Genomic DNA, 20,108 nt, shown 5'->3' with positions numbered 1-20,108 from the left:
ATTACGTTTTTACTTTGGTCGATTTAAATATGAAATCTCGTGACGCGATTGACAATGATTTTAACCATTAACTTCATAATCTCTTTTAAACGCCTTTTAATAATTATCAATGAATTATTCTCATTAGATTGGATGAATAAAACATAAGAAAGACTGAGCTTTCATGTATCAATGCGTTATTTATTACCATATTATATATTATTATTATGTTATATATTACTATATTATCGTATTAACATACTATAATGTTTACTACAATTGGATACCATGGGACAACGCGGGACGTGAAGAAAACAACGATGATACGTCAAAAATATGACGCGAAACACTTTTATCGATTATTTGTGTGATACTTGTATAAGAAATACTGCAAATGTCCGAGCAATTTCATTGTAATCTTTCGAATGTACTTACTACGAAGTACACAAGAACTAATTTATTACGAATTTCACGATCCTAAAATGTAACATCGACATTTCCATTTTCTCAAACCATCATAGAGAGAAAGCACGCTAGTCGAGGCAACAGTGCTCGCCTTATAATTCCCCGTATTAAATTCACGGGACTCTAGAAAGATGTCTCCTCAAATCGGTTTCCGTCGATAATCATGAATTTCTCGGTTCACTAGCGAAGATCGGTGATGGTTTTCTATCGACCGTGTCGCCTACCAACCAAATGGAAACGAAATCGAAACGTACGTCATCGGGGGAACGAATATAAAGTATACGAAACTTGGATACGTTCGCATATAAGTAGCCGATGGCTTGAATGTCCGAGGATGAAGACCCAAATTGACAGAATTTCATGATTTCGAGAACAGATTCGTCGTGGTTCGTGTTACAAGAAGAAACAAGGCCGGGATAAATTGCTCGACTTCCGGTTCGACGTGGTCGGAAAGAAGGGCGGAGGGAGGTAGTAGGCAGAGAACGAGGTCGAAAGGGAGAAGGAGGCGGAGGGAGGCGGGAGGACGAAGGCAATTGAGACTGGCGACCGCTAATAGGGAGATTAATTCGCTGTCTTCTCGCTTCTCCTCTCTCCCTGCTTCTCTCCTCGTCTTCCACCTTCCGTATTCTTCTTCAGTCTCCGCTCCTCCCCGTGTCGCTTTCCCATTTGCCTGACTGGCGATGCAGTTCGTTGAATGCATTCGACGAAAATCTCTTTTCTCCTACTTCGCTGCTCGGTTCACTCGGTTGTTCGTCTCTGTTACTCCCTCTCTCTCTCTCTCTCTTTCTTATTGTTTCTTTCTTTGTCCGTTTTTTTTTCGCTGTCTCGTTCGTTTCCCACAGGATGCGGTCAGATTGCGAGAGCGGGGAGAAACCGATTTATCGGCCATTAAGAATCGAAGAGGTTTCGCGTTTAAATTGGAGAGGTTAACTGCAGTCTCTCGACGTCGCGGCATTCATCCCCCTATTTGCGAAATAGGAAGCGAAGTCTGGACGAGTCGAGGGGGAGCATTTGACGATCGACCTTTGTCCTTTTGCGCTCCCCGTGCTTTATTGCGCGACGCTCCCTCCCTCTCTCTCTCTCTCTCTCGCTCTCTTTCTCTCTTTCTCTCTGTTTGTCTCTATTTTTCTGTCCCCTTCTCTTTCCTTCTCTCATTCTCCCTTTCTCCCTTTCTCTCGTTTCTCTCCCGTGTCACGTTCTTCCTTTTCTTTGGTCTCGTTCTCTTTATCGGTTGTCGTCGTGATTGCTCTCGCGTTACCAATAATTGCATATTATGTATTATCTCTGTCCTGCTTTGTTACGTCTACGGGTCACGACGATTTCGCGACTCCTTACAGTTAATTGATTCTCTGCCATACGTCATATCGATCCGACGATATAGTTGGAAAGGTTAGACTCGATCTCGGCGAAGTATCGTCGGTGTTGTTCTTCTATTGTCTGGCCAAGAAGAAAAGTTTGATGGAGAATGTACGCGTGTCTTATAACACGTGTTCCGTTTCGCTTTAACGAGGTTGTTTCACGTATCTGATGGATACTAGGGTAATTAGTAACTATACGTATGCTTATCGTAATTAGTGGAACCCAGCAATTTGACAAATTAATGGCGATAGGAGTTCTTTGTGTAGAAGTCTTTTTTAATGATTTCTCTGTAGCGAACGTGCATTTGAAATTCCTATCTAACTTTCTCTATAGGTAGGTACACGTTAGTTATGCAGACTCAAATTTCTGCGAACATAACCTATAGATCCTAAGCAGAAATCTAAGCAAAAGTTTCTCTCATCCATTAAATATTATACCGAGTATTCTATTCTACTTAGATATTTTAAGTTATTACGTGCAATATATCTGTGTATTTTTACACGTGAATTCTTGCGTATTGGAAGAAGCAATGTAGAAACAGGCAACTCGTGGACTATCGTCAGAATGAGAATTTAAACCGCTCGATGGCATACGGATTCCGGAAAATAATTTCCGTAAGGGCTCGTAACTCGTGTGGAATCCTCGGAATTGGATTCGAGAGGACGACGGCGAGAGGAAACGAGCAACGGGCGAGGTTCGATTTCACCTTCGAGACGATTTGTATCTTGCCGATTTCTGGCGCTCGAGTAAGAGAACACAGCAACGGTGTTCGATAACAGTCGTCCGTTCTCTTCTTCGTGCTCGTCCAGAGAATCAAATCGCTTTAATCGCCTGCACATCGATTCCACCTTCACTCGTAGTCACACTATTGATTCTCTTAAATTCATTTAAACTTTATCCCGGATCCTTAAGCTACGTCGACGTTCCGGTGGAAATGTTTTTCGTAATTCTTTTCGAGCCAATTTCACCCCCTCTATTCTATTATCATACTTCCACGTCATCGCCGACCAGCCGAGGAAACTTTTGCTGCGCGACAGCCGTAAAAATCACTGTGTCGAGGAGAAGTTGTTTTTGTCGAGCAAGACTCTCTGGACTCTTCTTCCCGGGGGTCTCCCTCGGCTGAGTTTGCTCCAGTTTCCCGCCGACATGGCTGCGGCACTTCGTCCCGTGTTTCCTTCTCGTTTGCCACGCCGCGAAGTACGTCGTTAGACTCGAACCCCTTGGTGGGTTCGTTCCGCGGGAAATTCACCTCTATTCACTGACAAACCGGTTCTTCGTCTCGATTTTGTTCTGCGTCTCAACGAGCGCAGATTATAAGGTTGAAGAGCAATACAGTTATTTTTTGACCATGATGATTTTAATCGTAGAAGTGTTGTCGTAATACGAGCACCCTTATGCGAATTGTTTTGCTTATTTCCATTTGAACCGTTGCCAATAACGTCAATTCTCGAACGACACTGACTTTACAGTATATGTACACATAGGATGCATCAGGATACGTGGTAGAATTAAATAGGAAGTGATTCTGCGCACAAAAGTAAGTGGAAAATTTACAATAAAATCGTTTCGTTCGAAGCTTTGTTTTTGAGATGGTCGAACTTGAAACTTTGTCAATTAACGCATAAAGATAATAAAAAATATCGACAAAATTAGAACAAGATTGGAATAACGACAAAATTATTTTAATTAGCATTCTATATCCTGACACATGTATTGAGAAATCTGCATTAGATGTAGGTTAGTTATCTGCAGTCAAACCTTATGTAGCATTTACTGACAAGTACCAGTAATCGCCAAGCCATTCATTAAAACGTTCATTCATTGAAAACTCTCGATTTCTTTAAACAACTTCATCTCGACTTTCTTACCTAACCGCTCATAACCTAAACCACTGTCATCACATTTTACAACTCGTCGACCACCGACATTTAACAGATTCATATTACACCTGGCTATGAACGACGCTTCTCGAATGGCTGCGGAATGAGCTGGCAGAGATGGGTTTTGTCCATTTTGATCGGTTCCATTCTAGCATCCATCCGTTGAGTGAAAGTTCGAAGGGGTCGTTCAGTTCGAATGGAAATCTCGGTTCGATGCTTGTTCACTCGTTGAAATACGTGTAATATCCGGTACAGGTGTCGGCTGAGTGGGTATTAACACGACGGCAGTCTGTTCGCAGAGTAGAGGGTGAAATGGATTCGTAGAATCTACGCGGGGAATCTCGAGACGCCTCGTTTAGGAACGAGTTATTCGAGAGGCGCGACCGCAAGGGTACGAGAGATACCGCCTCCCTTGTAAGACGCTCGTTTTCCTCATTATCATACAACTGCATTCCGGTTATTGTGTTGCCGTAATTACGGTCAGTTACGCGCGACCAGCCGGAGCGCGTAAATAATTGCGCAATTACGTGGCCTGCAACTCTCTCGCACCCGCGCGAGCGTGGATCACGCTGCTTTTATGAATGCCCTTTCTTTCTGCTGCTCAATTGAAACGATTTCCAACGCGTGAACAATTAAGAGAGATCAGAGTTACGACTACCGATACACGCGTATGTAGAATGTACGCAAGATACGATCACAGTTGTGAAACAATAAGAAAGTAATATATACGTATCGTGAAATTTGTCTCCCCCGTATCGACGTTTAAATTGTTCTCTTTTAATCTTAAAACGTTCTTTAAGGTTTCGTTTGTGGAACGATAGATTAATCGCGATATAAATTTAGTAGATTGTAAGGAAACATATGATTTGCCGTTGCTTGAAGAAAGTAGTTATAGATTTTTATGACTACATAGTATGAGCGTTCATAGGTTACGGGTACAGAATTGTTCTCGTCAATTGTGCGAACAGTTAATACATTTTCTTACATCTTACGAATAGTCCACTTTCATTATAATAAAATCCTACAAGGATTCAATATGAATTTAGTATGCTCCAAGATAAGACAATATAAATTATACAATTTGTACTGCATCCAAATAAAGATATTTTTCGACGAATGCCTGTATGCCTGCATGTATGTGATCAGAGACCAATAGAGTGAATTTTTATCAACACGCATGATATATACACAGCATGCTCGGCAAAGGAATTAGTTATCTGCATTCAACTAGAAAATCTTTTGTCTAATCATAAAATTTCGCCCATTTAAACTACAGTTGTAACAAGAACCAACCATTCATACATTAAAATTCACATTCTGCAAAAACAAGCAATAAGACCCGATAACAACTCGTGAACATCATCAAGAATCATTTCCAGGATAGTCAGTCGGTTCGCAATTTCTCAGTGTTCCGTGGAGCGTGTCGTATCCCCGGAAGCATCTATCGGAATTTTTCTCTTTTCATCCATCATTGAACGGTGGAGCGACGATATCGATAATGTTAGCCGATGGATCGGCTCGTTTCCGGTTGCGTCACGGAGCCGGAATATCACGGGAAGACGGACCGGGCCGGTGTCCCGTGGTAGAGCGAGCGCGATAAAGAGCGGTTTGGCTACGAGGCCTTAATTAGCGTTCCCGACAGGTAGGTACCTAACTGTAGATTTAAAGGCAAACCCGTTGATCCCAGTCGGTGGGTAATGAACTCCGTTGAGCTCGTCGGACGAAGCGTGAGAAGAAAGGAAACGAACCAAGAACGAAAGAGTAAAGGGGACAGAGAAGATGAAGAAGAAGAAGCCGTGGAGGACAAGGGAGAAGGAAATAGACAAAGAGATTGTGCGAGAGAGAGAGAGAGAGAGAGAGAGAAAGAGAGAGGGAGTACGAGAAGGTTGAGACGATAGTGGGGAAATGGAGAGAATCTCAACGTGGGTGGAGCAAAGGCGGGAAGAGGAAGTTGCCGGAAGCGGATCTTGCGATAGGGTTAACGGCATTAAGTCGTCGCTCAGTGTCGTCGCGTGACCCGCTTAACGACCCAGCCATACGTCGAACGACTCATTTCGACCACCCTTCCCGTTGACGTTGATCCTTCGTCCCGTTCGAGATGTCGACAGTGTTATTGGGTCAAGGTCTCAATGTCCTCTCGCCCCTGACTCCTTTGGTCGAACGTGTGTCGGGAAACCTGCCACCATCGTCGACTCGCCTATATGCTTGTATTACTCCGTGCGTTAGGATTGCGGTCGGGAGAATGAATTCGAGTGGGCAACCAGTTTTTGCTGCTTAGTGCTGGTCGCTGGCAAGAAAATCCAGTACAGCGATCCTCTGATGGACGTTTACTTAGTGCACCAAGAGAGAGGTACACTTGTCGATTTACGGATATAATGAGTGTAAAATATTTAAGTTTAATTAATGTAGCGGATGATTGATTGTTGAAATGCCTTTCTGACTTCCGCGAAATATGTACCTATTTTGTACAAAATACCTTGATATTATGTATATAATACGTGTACCATAATATATTTATGAAAGAAATGTTCGATGCTTACAAGTGTTCAAATGCTTCCGTGAATCTTTGTAGTTTTCTTTGGGACGTTTTGTTACATGGTCGTTGAAATGACGTTTTTGTATTTCGAATAGGAAAGGGATTTGGCTTTAAGCGATGCCCAAGTGGAGTTTGTACGGTGAACTGAAACGGTAAACCGTTGATAATGCAGGAAAGGATTAAATGTGTTCTGAGAAAGAGTATGTAAAAAGAAAAATGAACGCGACACGGAAAGTGTTTCAATACGTTGCTACGTGGACCACGTTCGTTTGGAAGCTAGGTCGAACACGGATCGCGTGATCGTTGATAAATATAAAAACGTTAACCGTCTCTCGGTGAAACGGTTATTTCACGGATTAAACAGCACGACGTTGGCCACTGTAAGCAGACCTTTAATTTAGATCAACGATCTCACGGGAGGCTTTCCCGAAAGTTTGAAAAGTTGTCCGTGGAACTTTTTTGATCGTCAAACTTTTCGACTAGCCGAATCGACCGGTAACGAACGTATATGCGATTGATGTTACAGCAAGGAACACGCTACGAACAATTCTGAATTCGCGGGAACTGGCGTGGACTATTCCGAAATTGCATAGAAATTTGACTCGGACGAGATGGACATTGACGGGTTACAAAATGTAGGTTCGTGAGATTCAAAGTAAACAGCTTCGAGTTCATGAATTTACGGATCGTTACTAGTTCATGGCATTCCATGCAGATGAGTTTCGATCTTTGGAAGACAATACAGACATCGTATAGTTTCTGAGACAAACATTCCTGCGACTCAAAAGATTTCAAGATCCTTCACGAACTCCAAACACGTGGATCTTAGGGATTCAGAGAACTCTGTGGAATCTAGAACTCGACGATTCTAAAATTAAATACTGTTTGGCGAACTCAGAGCTGTTCTTAGTGGGAAAATTAACATCAAGATTCTTTGCGTCGAATTTTATGAACTTCAGAATCGTTTAATACAGTAGTTTACTAAGTAACAATATTAATGAATTGGCAAGTGACAAGTTGTAAATTATAGTCTCTTTTGTAACTTTACTCGTAAAGTTTCATTTCCTTCATTATTAAACTTCTTTCAGTTATGTAGGAGAATCAAGTGGTATTAGTAATTTATCAAAATATATAATCTTCCCAATGATATTAGCTCGACCGTGCGAAACGGTCCAGATCTTCTGTAATAAATTTTATAAAATACAGTATTTTCGTACTATCAATAAGTTCAGTAGAGCTAAATGTGTCTAAATCGATCAAGACCATCTATATGTACAGATCCACAATTCCGTAATCGTCTGGATCAGAATCCAATTAACCTGAGCTTGTTTACATCATGCCCTATTATATCTGGAATAATGTTCTACGTTAAATGCAATATCTCTGACGTTTCCGTTGATGAAATTGCGAGCGTGTTTTATCACATATCGGCCGGCTTGTTTTTGTACGTCAATTAATCAGACCGCTTTGTCGACAATTCGATAACATACATACCAAGGAAGGCGAGTTGCTTTGAAATTGAAGTTGCGAAGTATGTTGATCACGCAGGAAGCTTGTCGCGCCTGCTGAAGTCAGGGACGATTCTTAGTTGCGATAAACTCTGGCGAACGAACAGGCAAGAGTGCATTCGTGTTGCCGAAGAAATACGAGGGACAAGATTGTTTCGGTGCACGGAATAACGCCACAATTTCGGCCAGAATTAAAGACGAGACCGTTACGAGAGTTGGAAAGGTTTCCTTCTTATTATTTCGGTTATTCGACTAAATGGTGGTCACAGCAATGAGAGCAAGGTGACAGTAATAAAAGTTATAGTTAAAACTGTAACGAAATTAAAAGTTAAAATTTGTTGTGTTTAAATTGTTTGTTAAATAATAATTGTGTTTTTAATGGTCAAAGCGAACTAGTAAACAGAGAATGTAATGCTAAATCATTTGTAGCCAATTAGATTACAAAATATCGTAAAATATGACTTTAAAGCACCAAATAAGACAAATTAAGATTTTATTAAGAAATTATTGTAAAAGAGTAGAAAGTACTGATAAGTTCGTTGTGCTAATTACGTTGTAAAACGTTTGAAGTTTAAATCCATGCGGCAGTAAATATAATATAACGAAATAACGAATGTAATGGATAGCGTGTCAGACACACAGTGACTGTCCCTTTCTTCTAGTACATTATCTTCACTGTGTCATTAGGTCAAAAAATATCTATATCTTTCATAAATAACTTTAACTCCCTTCCTCGATATTTTATTCGTGCATCTCAACAAAATTAAACTTAATATGGATAAAATATTGTAAAAAATTCTGTGACAATTTGGTTGTGAGCAATAAACCGAATACAGATTTCCATAAAATTGGAAACGCTATTTACAAATTAATGGAATAAACGTAGCTGTACATGGCACGAAAACAAGTCAAGGCGACAGAAATAGTAAACGTACGAAGAAGAATGTCCCGTTCCGTGAAAGTATTTTCACGATCCGGAAAAGGAACAAATAAAACAGGTCTAGGTGATTGTATTGCATTTCTCTGTCTCTTTCGTTGCTGCTAAGGGGTAATAAATCCTGCGGAAAGTTGCACATGCACTCTGCTGAATTCGTATTCCCGTAAAACAAGGTCAAGCGAGGTGTAATTATTAACAGGTCGAGGTACAAATTTTCCGGACTTTCATCTGTTCAATCAGTAACTTCGATATACTCTGTGTAATGCGATAGAAATCTGCTTTTAAATATTAACACACAATAATAAGCTGTGCACAAGCTAAATTAACCAACACCATACCTGAACATTTTTAAAATTTTAGTATACTTATATATATAATATAAGTATATCAAAATTAAAATAGAATTTCAAATTTTTTAAATAAAATCCACTTGTATCATATTCCTCTGCCCTTCAATAATAAATCACCATGTTCCATAAATAATTTCCTTCTCCGAGAATAAGCCCGTTAATCTAAAACCAACTTCAGAGATCGTTCTTCGTTCTACCCAATTCTTACTTAGCCTGAAAAGAGTATGGTCGAGCAGAGGAATGGAGATATCTTTCCGAGACAGTTCAGCCAGCGGAGAATCTCGGGAACTTCTTATCCATGGGCTATCGGGGTTGAAAGTCGATCGACTTCACCGGGTTCGCTCAACTTATCGGGAAATTTCGTCGCGACGTGTACGCGTCCATTGAATCAAAGGGGTGAGAATTTGAGGGTTCTGTCGAAGACAGGGATCATACGGGAGGTGGAGAAGAAGAATTCGAAGTTACTTTGGCCAGCATGCAGGCATGTAAGGTAATAACGCGAGCAGTAGCAGCAGTTTCACCACGGTATTATGGCGACAAGTAAAGTCGTCGATGCTGGTGGTGGTTGTTGGCTATGCCGGTGATGGCGGTGTCGAGCGTTCCCTTAGTCGGGACAACTCGAGCCAAACCCCATACCATCGGTGTTTCTCGACTCTACGCTAAAATACCGCGATATGGTAGCGTTCTACCGCGTCATTTTCTTCCACTTTCCGCCCTTCGATCCCATCTCCCGCTTCCCTTTCAACCTGTCTCCTCTCATCTCGACTAGAGCTCGCCCCTTCGAAACTGTTCTCATCACGTCACCGCGTTCTTCCTTCCTTCTCGTCGCTTTATTTTTATCCCTTCGTCCGCTTTGTTCGGCTTTGTCGGATTATTGTGGTCACGGAAATACCAAGGGTAAGAAGCACCCTTCTTCCGTCTTCGCGCTTTTCCTTTCCGCCCTCCAGGAACTGCTCTGTCTTCCATCGTCTTCCCGATGTGTAGCGTCTGTTACGATATCCGGACCCTACATATGGACAATTTGAATGTGACAAGTTGTCATTTTTATCGTATATATTGTTCATCAATATCTCTGATTACGTTTGATTACAGTGGACTTTTATCTATCTGAACCTATCGGGGGACAAACACTGAACTGTAATATAAGTTCATCAATTTTTCTTAATACCTATTATTTTTTGTTGGCGTTAACTAAACGTTCGTTCCAATAAACGTAGTTCTACTTGGAATATATTTAAATCCGATATCGTGTCAGATATATTAATACATTTTATTCTGTCTGTTACAGGTAAGTGTTTCATCAGTGAAGATTAATGGGGCTGGCATCGAGCAAGTAATTCGTAAGTCAGTCACGAACGACATTGCTTTTTTATTCCGTCCGCTTAATCGTGCCACGGTCTTGGTTTTCCTTATATAAATCACGAATGAAACAAATACAGCTACAGATATAAATATAGAAGCCATGAAATATTTATGAACGACTCATTATAACGGGGTTAATGGTCTTGTTATTTAAAAGTTCCTCGTGTAACTCAAGCTTTAAGTACGACTTAAAACTCGAAGTAATAAAAGAGACGTTACTATTAGACATTATAATTAGCGAAGAATCGCTGGTAATTATCTACAGGAATCGAACCCTCGTCTTCTCAACGAGAACAAGGAAGCGAAATAATGGTGCGTGATTCTATTGACAACGAAGAGTAGGAGAGATGAGCGCCGAGGTGAAAGTCAAGCGAAAGCGAGTACGGGGAGTAAACGTTACACGAGGTCGTACAAGACTCCGTTAATCTTCCGAGACGGGGGCGTAACACGTGCGTGAGAAATAATAATATACGCCACGAAACGGCATTACGACTCTGGCGTGTTTAACTCACGAATACCGCCTGTCTGATGTAACAACAAACAAAGTGCTCTGCACTTTCAGCTCGCGTTCCCACCGTGTGTCTCGTTGTTTCGTTTAATTGCCACGTTTGTTAGAAATTTTTAGTGTCTTTTAAATGTACGAAGTTTCTTTTTTTACAATCGACTTTAAGCGATTAAAAGAGGCTCTTTTAAATTAATAACCTTAATCACTAATTAACTTCTTGGAACGTTGTGCCTTCACTATCGCATTAAGCACTCTATTTAGGCTAATTATTGATTATTATTTCTTCCATAAGAACGGGGAATGATAATCAGTAGATTGCGAATGTTTATGCACATTTCTGGTTTTATGAATGTAGCTAGTGAAGTAGAATTTAAAGGCAGAGATTTGTTATTATTACTGAAAGAGTGCTTACTGGGAATATTTTATTTATTTCATATATCCTCGAAAATTTCTTATAAATGCATGAACATCCGCGATTTAATAGATTACAAGTCTTGTTCTAATGAAAAAAAAAAAAAAAAATGAAAAATATGACAAAATGAAAAAGAAGTCTGATAACAAAGGGTTAAGTTTAGTTGTAACACGATGCTCCAACAAAAAATCTTCAAGTAAAAGTATTAGGGTTGAAATCAATTTGCTGGAATCGATGGCTAGAAGAAAAACTGTCAAAGGCGTTTTTTAAATACGATCTAAAATCTGAAGTAATAGCTTACAACGCCGAGACTCCATTATATCCGATCGAACGGGCCGAATGATACAGAAGAGAGACGGTTACATCTCGATCGGCGGAACCTGACGCCGTTTTTGTTCGTGCCGTCGACAATCTTCGATTTCGGATAACCATTAGACCGCGTCCGTTCAGGTTTCTTTCATCGAGTGTCTTTCGACAATATATCTGCCGCGTTTCATTTTTTGTCGGTTTGCTTGTTCGATAGGCGAGGAACAGCGAGAAATCGCGACGACACGCGAAGAGAATGACGGAGTTTCGTGCCGAAAATCACGTTCCAGACGCGATAGTTCGAACGAGCCTCGCGACGTGTACGTGTATATATTCTCATTCATTGGCCGTGTCTCGGTTCCACGATCGTCCTTCGTGAACGATAAGGATCGTGAACGCGCGCGCGCGCGCGCGTGAGCGAGCACGAGGTCTCGACCGCGGATGCACGAGAACCACCAGGACTGCCAGGATGACGACCGTTAAGGACGAGGACATTGAACCTCGCGGCGTACGGTGCTCCCTCTTTCGTAGCAGCCGCGGTTCTCATTCTTTTCTTTCGCTTTCTGATCACTCCGTCTGCTGGTTTTCCCGAAACGTTCCCAAGCCATCTCGAGCGTTCTTTCTTGAAGAATTATCCTTCTTGAAAATTCTCTTAGATTATTTCGACAGATCGTTCATATTCAAAATAGGTATTTGATAAATATTAAAAAATTCATGAACTCTTGTACAATTAAACTAATATTATTATATAGTGAAATTTTACTAATCACGTGTCGAATGCTTCGAATACTAATAAATCCCCTTTTATAACAGTACAAGTTTTGTTTAATCGTTTTGTATAATAATAAAGAATTATTTAAAATTTTCCAATGAAATTTTATATATCGCAAATCATCGTACATTATGTCCTATTGGACATAAAATTATGAAATTATAAAAAGCAAGTCTATAACCTGTAATTTACTACTTGCTGATTCGTTAACATTACTAGTTAGTATATTATTATGACGTTATACCAACTAATAATGTTCAAGCAACTCGGCCCCTTGATAATTATAATAGATAATTTTGCCTGGAGAAATTCGAAACACCGAGGAAATGTTCATTTTCACGTTCAAAGCTCAACAAGTAAACGGTCCTGCGATAATTTCAGTCGTATGATATTTCCGAGGATACAAATTACGTCGTCGAGAACGGGAAGAAAAGAAGGGAGGTTGAAAGTTAGAGCGAGGGGGTTAGAGTCGAAGAAGGGTGTGAACGAAGTGAGAAGCTCTGCCCTCGAGACACGTATCGTGTTCAAATACACGCGTCCCGAGCATTCACGTTCGTGTCTCTGGTTATTGTGTCGCGTGAACCCTTGGCAACTATAGTCTGATGGGGTTTCAGGCGCCCCACGATCCATTCGACGCTCGTGTATCCCGCTTTCTCGTCGAGGGTCATTTCTTCGTCTTCTTCCCGACGTCCATAGCCTTGTCCCGACGATCGATGCGCGACAGGTTTCCGTCACGTGCTCGAACATTAATGCCTTTCTCGTCGACGTATGGATGTACGGCACACGTTGTGGCTCTTTACACTTGTTCGTTATTGTACAGTGTCACGGGACGAATGATTAAGCGATTCTTTCGATACACTTTTTTAGTTCGAACATTCGATCAATCTATGAAATTTTTAACTCCATCTTTCGCTCGTTACATAATTATTTAACGAGTTAACGCGTGCAAGAATGAGATTTTCTATATTATTTTCTAGCTTTCATAGAGCATGATTTTGAGAATTTAATACACTGTCATCGAATCCAATATTACCACGTTCACGTTGAGATATACAATTCGATAAAATGACTTGGAAAATTGAAGAAAGTAATGGACACTCTGTTTTATAGAATTTCAGAGATAATATAATTGTACTTTAGTAACAGCGAATGTATTGCCAAGCCTGTGCAGTTATTTGCTTTTGGAATTATCTACGTTTACCACCCTCTTGAATATTCTAGAAATATTGATTATCATAAGACTATGTCACTGATCTTTTGCAAGACTTCGTGCACATATTTCTATTCCGAGAACCTTCATACTCTTTGGGCCCAAAACAGTGCATATAACAAGTCGCTTCCTTTCTCACCTCTGTCATGCTAAACTACTTCCTCTCAACGATAATGGTCTTCATTATTCTCTTCTTTCACATCTGAACTACTAAATGAAAACATACAGAGAAAAGGAAGAATAGAAAGACAAAATAGATTTGTATTTTGGTCGAAGCAAGAACATCGATTGAGCTCGCCCGGGAATTTCGGGAACGCCCACGCGAGGAAGATTTAATCGAGTGTTCAATTTTCCCCGTCGGGGCAAAGACCGAATCAATAGCCTTATCGCGCAGGCATTGTCAGCGGGAAGGAGGCTTCGTGCGGCCGGATGTTGGAGCGTCGTCAAAATTTCAAAGTTTATCGGGCCATGAACGTCAGCCCGAGCGGAGCGCGTGAAGACACGCTCCCGCTTTGTCATCGGCATCTAATTAATCTTGCTTCTCTCCGGTTGGGGCCGCCCCGCGGATTTCGCTTCTCGTTCCGTTCGACGTCGAGTTTCAAGCTGCTTGTAAACTACTTCAAGGCGTCCCATAATGCTCGCGCGACGACGAGCGATGCCGTCGACCGTGCCAACGGCGAGACGCGACGCCGGGTCTCTTCGAAGGTTTCCCTTCGTCTGCCTACGACGTTTCGTCGTTGCGCATTTTCATTCTCACTCCCGTAAAGGATTACGAGTATTTTCGATAAGCAGATAAATCGAGTCGAAATGGCAAATGATGTAGGCGTTAAAGAAACGAGTAAAAGACTTTTTCTTAGTGAAAAGAGATGTAAATTTACTATATAGCGGATAAAAAATATTTGTACATGTGTACCATTATTTTAGAATAAAGCGTTTTTTTTTTATCAGTGATAATCATTGAATGTTCATAGCGTTCAAGTGATGAATGAAGTATCAGAAATAAGTTAGAATTAGTAGAAACGCACTACTTGTTTCTGCTGTAAATCTTCGCTTCCGGCACTTACATACACCATTTATCATTCTAACTCCTCGAGTGGTTTTTTTAGATAATTTATTTAAAATTTTACCAAGTTTTTTCGACGTTTTGAGGGCAATTGTTTATCGTTCGAACGTTTCCCTTAGCTTCTTGTAGATTGAATCTTCGTGTTTGAGGGCGTCGTGTTACTGTTGCAGCGTTCTATTTTTGATGGATCATTCTTACATTTTATAATCGATAGCCACATGGTCGAGGAAGCATTACAAGGTTCCCTCCGTCATTATGGAACGTCAGCTCGTCACAAGTTTGATACTCAACCATCGATTTATCCGAGTAGATCGTTTTCGCTACTATCAAGTTTCCTCAGAATTCGAAAAATAGGTCATTCAGATATTTGTCTCACTGTACCAGCTACTTTTGAATCTACGAAAATAAAGTAATATACACATGTTACTGAATTACGATAATTACAACTAACAATATTAAGATTAGTTACCTTTCGTTTTGATAAATAGAAGTTTCTCGATAAATATGAGCATACGATATATTTCACTGTGTTTGTCACGTCAATCAGTAACATCGTATTTTCAAATGTAGATTTCTTAAAAATTATTTATAATCGTATTTTGCTCGATTAAAGTATTCCTCTGACTTAAAGAACCCTGCTTACCCTATAACCTAACCGAATTAAGAAAAGAAAAGGACAAAAACGTTGATTACAAAAACAATCGTGTATATCGAATAGGAGGTCCCTTCCAAAATAAAGAAATAGAAAATATAGTGGAAGACGATGAAAAAACCTGTTCGTTTTAGAAATTCTTTGAAGCTAGACAATTTGAGAACGATGCAGCCGAACGGGAGTGATCGTGATGGTGAAATAGCTTTCTCCCTTGTCCGTGGCACGAGGAGAGAAGAGGATGCCGCGCGAACTAACGAAATTACTCGGTCTGAAAGCAGGAGAAACCGGTTTCAATCGTCTACTCTCACTAGATACACTGTGCTCCCACGTGAATCCGTGCAGATGATTGCTGGTGTGCACTAGTGTGCAGTTTAGATTGCGAATTAGCCGGTGTGTCGGTCAGATATGCGAGAAATTTGTCAGCGGCAACGAATGCCTACGATTCGATCGAGTTCGACACGATGCAACAATAATATGTAGTCCATTTTCCGAACATGGACGGAATAAATTGAACTCTGTCGAGTCATTATTTAAACATGCTGGATGAATAAAACATGAAACGAGAATAGTTTTTACGTACTTCTTTCCGAAACTTCGTGTTTACACGATTTACCTTTTCTTAATTGCATGTATTTACTTTCACTCGTTGGTTTAGAAACGACATAATTCGACTATTTTAACCGTTATACGTGATTGTAACATCTGGGAAATTTGAAAGAGAAATTTCAACAACGTCACTTAGTCTGGAACCATAAAAAAAGATATTTCTAAATAAAAATGAACTGAATTGTAAAATCAACTGAATCTTTTAATCTTCTACTATACAGTTTAATTCATTTTATTTCTTCATCACTCGACTCTGTTATATTACAATACTATGTTATTCTATGAATACTAGAGAACAGATGGACAATCCAGTTATGTCAATCATTAACTCATAAACTCTTATGAAAAACCATAGTCAACTGGAACTTCTTTTCTCATAAACAAATAAGATTCCAGTAAGAGAAGACTAAATATCTCACTCAAAATAGCTAATTATAGAAGTTATATTAAAATATCGAGTCCTTGCCACGTAACAAAGACGCGCGATTGTCAATTCTGACGACAACATACGCGATTACTTCAAAAATGTTTCCCTCGTTTCAGCGCTCGGCCGGAAACCACGAGCTCCCGTAACGAGCGTTAATTCGTACCGAACAATGAGAGGGAATATTCGAATAACGAGTATTTATTGGAACAAAGGGGACACTTTTAAATGGATCCCTAATGGATCCGTGGTTCCATCGTGTTCGTGAAACTTTCTGGCTATGGTTTGAGAGCAACCAGAATCAGAGGCAGAGGCTCGTTTCTCGTTCAGAATAGAACTGTTACGGAGCCATCATGGTCGTGGCCGATTTTAGAGCTGCCTAATCGAATGCAGCAACCTTGGAAAGGCTCGAAAAGAAGGTCCGTAGCAAACCTCGAAGTACATATCTCGCTGTAATAGGGTCGTGGGCGCACGCGAACACGTACAATGTCGTTCTCAAGTTTCCGGACAACTTGCTTAGTTTGCGGTAATAAGTGCTCGTATTGGACTCAAATGAATAAATTAATTGATACATTAGTAATTGGTTTTAACATAAGTGACGGATAAAAGGAAGTTTAAAATTGGAATTTGCGTGCCCGAGTGTTATTAATTTTTATATTAGATATTTTTTACCACGTTGATATAATTTGTTTATTGTAGGTTACATACAGTATTTATTTTTTGTTCTTGTCTATTATAATTCAATTTTATAAAATTATGGTGTTTTTCCTCTCTACCCTTCAAACTTTTGTTTTTTTTCGCAAATGTACTATCTTCTTTTTGCAATCAGTAGACTATAAATTGAAGTTTCGAAAAATAAGATATTATTGTCTTCCAAAAGATTTGGAAATATATATTATATATATATATATATATATATATATATATATATATATTAGCGAGCAGTAATATATTATTATGTGTATACGCTAATATATTTATCATGTATGACGAACATAGAGAAACATGACAAGTACATTTCTCTCAGCCCTCGTCTATTCCACGCGTGCGTTCGCTGGTATTCCACGAGTAATCCTTCTATAGCGTTCACCAAGAAAAAGAGGTTCGTTAAAATTGCAGGGTTCCTGGTATTTTTATCGTTCGCAGGCATAGTACGTAGCTCCGTTCGAACGTGGACGGGAGCGGCTCGAAGGTTGCTCAAATTTCACTCGGTATCCCCGTGCCATCCGAAAAAAAAACGTATCCGATGGTGAATTTTACTCGTAATTCGAGCTATTGCGGTCGCTATCGATTGTCCAATTTCCGCGGCACGGAATGGCGAATATTGGGTTATAGATGAAATATGTCCAACGTAGGGTCAAAACAGAGCAAATTGCCTGGATAGCGAAATTGTGGCTCCGATTTAAGGACAGGAAAATTGTCAAAGTGAGAAACCAGCAAACAGCTGGTAAAAATAATAAAAAGGTTGGTTACGGTAATTGAGCTGAAATTGAGCTCGGAACGTACTGGGACGCTGAAAGTCCCGAGGACTCATTCGTTTGACTGTCCGTATTCGAGACGTGGAAAAACTCGGCTGGTGTTTTCTTCGTCTTTCGTATCTGTCGACCGTTGCACGAACCGCGAACATTAACTTCAATCTCTGGGAGAATTTCACATTTCTAAAAAAAGCGTGTAATTATTCTCAATGATGAGAAATTTTCATCAACGTTATTGTAACTTCGTTAAAATGTACGATGTTTAGGTAGCTATATAGCATAATTGGCCTTGATACAACATAACACGGGGATACGTTCCGTGCTATAGAAAGTTACGTTTTACGAACCACATTTTTGTACCGATTATATTTTATATCATTTGCAACTAGCCTGTAGATATGAAAAATTTAAATGTGTTAAAATGCCACATTGCATATAATACAAAGAAATGAATATCGCATTTGCAGAAGAAAAGATTAAAAGTTGTGTTAGCTTGATCTACATATACACACTATACTGTTTATCGCGTTTTACAAATACCGTCGCAATATTTTGTCAGCCCGTGTAAATGCGTATTATAGAGGAACGCGTTATACGATTCGTTGAATAGTATTAGTACACGTAGTTAAATTAGCCAGAGAGTTTGTTGGAAAATGTCCATCGTGGGAGGGAAATAGGACAAAAGGATCCTGGTGAGATATCGTAGGGATCGGATGGGATACGATAGGAAGCAATCGAAGTACGGACAGCGGGAGGGTGAACGTTGATTGTATTCCGCTTGTAAATAAAAGTCGACGTAATTGGATTCATGCCCTCGCGCTCGAAGATGTCCGTTCGATCGCCCTTGGCTTCTACGACGCTGCTCGCCCTAATTTCGTCGAGTAAATATCTCTTGCAAACTATAAGCCGTGAAGGCATCATCGTCAACCCCCTTGAATCCCGTGCCTCTGTATTTTAATCTCATTTGCATGTCGTTTCCTAAATGCTGCTTCATTTATTCGGATACCTTTTATCTGGTTCTTACAAAGGAAGATAAAAGCTAAAACGAGAAAAATATGGCGTTGCTTGGATAAATACGAATCTCTCGTTATTGAAAAAGGTGATTACAGGAATTGTGAATCACAAGAAATCCTCGTCTCTTTCACTTGGGGCATGGTTGGCAGAAAAGTTTAATTCGCTAATTGGTTGGCCTAATTAGAGGCGAGTCGATATTAATTTAATAGGGACGCGAAAGTTATTGTTTTGCGGATATTATGTGCATCGTCGCAGCTCAGGCTCGAGCGGAATTCAGGAATAAGAAGCAGAAGAAGCGGACTGTTCACTATGGTATGCGTGGAACGGGCACCGGCTGCCGTAGTTTACCGTTATATTTCCGTGAGAGACTTTGCTTCGTAGAAGACCCTCTGCAACGCGCGCGCTCTTTTGATTCCTTTCCAGATATTCGACTTTTGCAATTTTCTAAAAAAAGGATAGCAAAATTGTCGAGCTACAAGATTCTCAAGTACATCTGTATATTTTCAATTTGCTAGCAGTTAAGAGAAGGAGAGAGAAAAAAAACAGATTTGTCCAGAAAATCGGTTTGAGATAGAAAATTTGAAGTTGATCATACGTAATTACTCTCTGAGAATATCTGTTTCCTTTCATAATTTAGTTAATAATACTCTTTAGCTTCCAAGTCTGCCAGGGAATGTCTTTTATTTATATTGCTTACTTTGCTTCTAAGATAATGAGTTAAAATAAGCCTATTTTGAATTGTGAAATTGTGCGCAATATAAAAAATTAATATAAACGTTAAATTGTATAATTCTAATTTTGTCTTCCATTCTATTAAATAGCTCATATTTAAAGTAAACTGCACATATTTCAAAACAGGTAATTTTTTAGACCTGTCACTGTCGTAGCAAACCGACAATATAAATTTTCGTATACACATAAATCTTTTAATTCAGACCTGTCACAAACGTCGAACAATTACGTTTCATTTCAAGCCCTATTCCACATTTGTCATTTACGAAGATTTATTACGCGGGAAAACTTGTTTTATTTTTTTCGCTCAATGTACAATATACAGTATAATATTTCGTGAACTACGGTCAACACTAGTATAAACGATAGAACAGTTCGATACTTGCTTTTTATCGGATTTCTTTCAACGATCCCCTCTTCCCACTGTGCCGTATCTCTTTTTTTTCAGCGTCTCCGTAGCTGTGCCGCGATTCATGAATATTCTAGCGACGATTACCGCGGAGTAGTGTCTACTATTGTCGTTTATCGGAGTATAGCGATGTCGTTGCATCATTCGCATCG

General features: G+C 39.9%; 1 protein-coding gene across 4 annotated transcripts in view; it reads left to right on the top strand.

Annotated features, from left to right (window-relative positions):
- Nucleotides 1-20,108, top strand: part of LOC117208202 (mucin-5AC-like) — a 329,389-nt gene that overhangs the window by 141,555 nt on the left and 167,726 nt on the right. Inside the window, exon 2 of one of the 4 annotated variants that reach the window (XM_033449162.1) lies at nucleotides 10,303-10,354. The exons of the other annotated variants lie outside the window; for them this stretch is intronic. The gene's annotated coding sequence lies outside the window, so the exon portion shown is untranslated. The remainder of the gene's footprint in view (nucleotides 1-10,302; nucleotides 10,355-20,108) is intronic. 4 annotated transcript variants of the gene reach the window in all.

Source organism: Bombus bifarius, unplaced genomic scaffold (genome assembly GCF_011952205.1).
Source record: "Bombus bifarius isolate JDL3187 unplaced genomic scaffold, Bbif_JDL3187 scf7180000008058, whole genome shotgun sequence".
NCBI lineage: Eukaryota > Metazoa > Arthropoda > Insecta > Hymenoptera > Apidae > Bombus > Bombus bifarius.
This window is presented reverse-complemented; position numbering and strand designations above follow the sequence as displayed.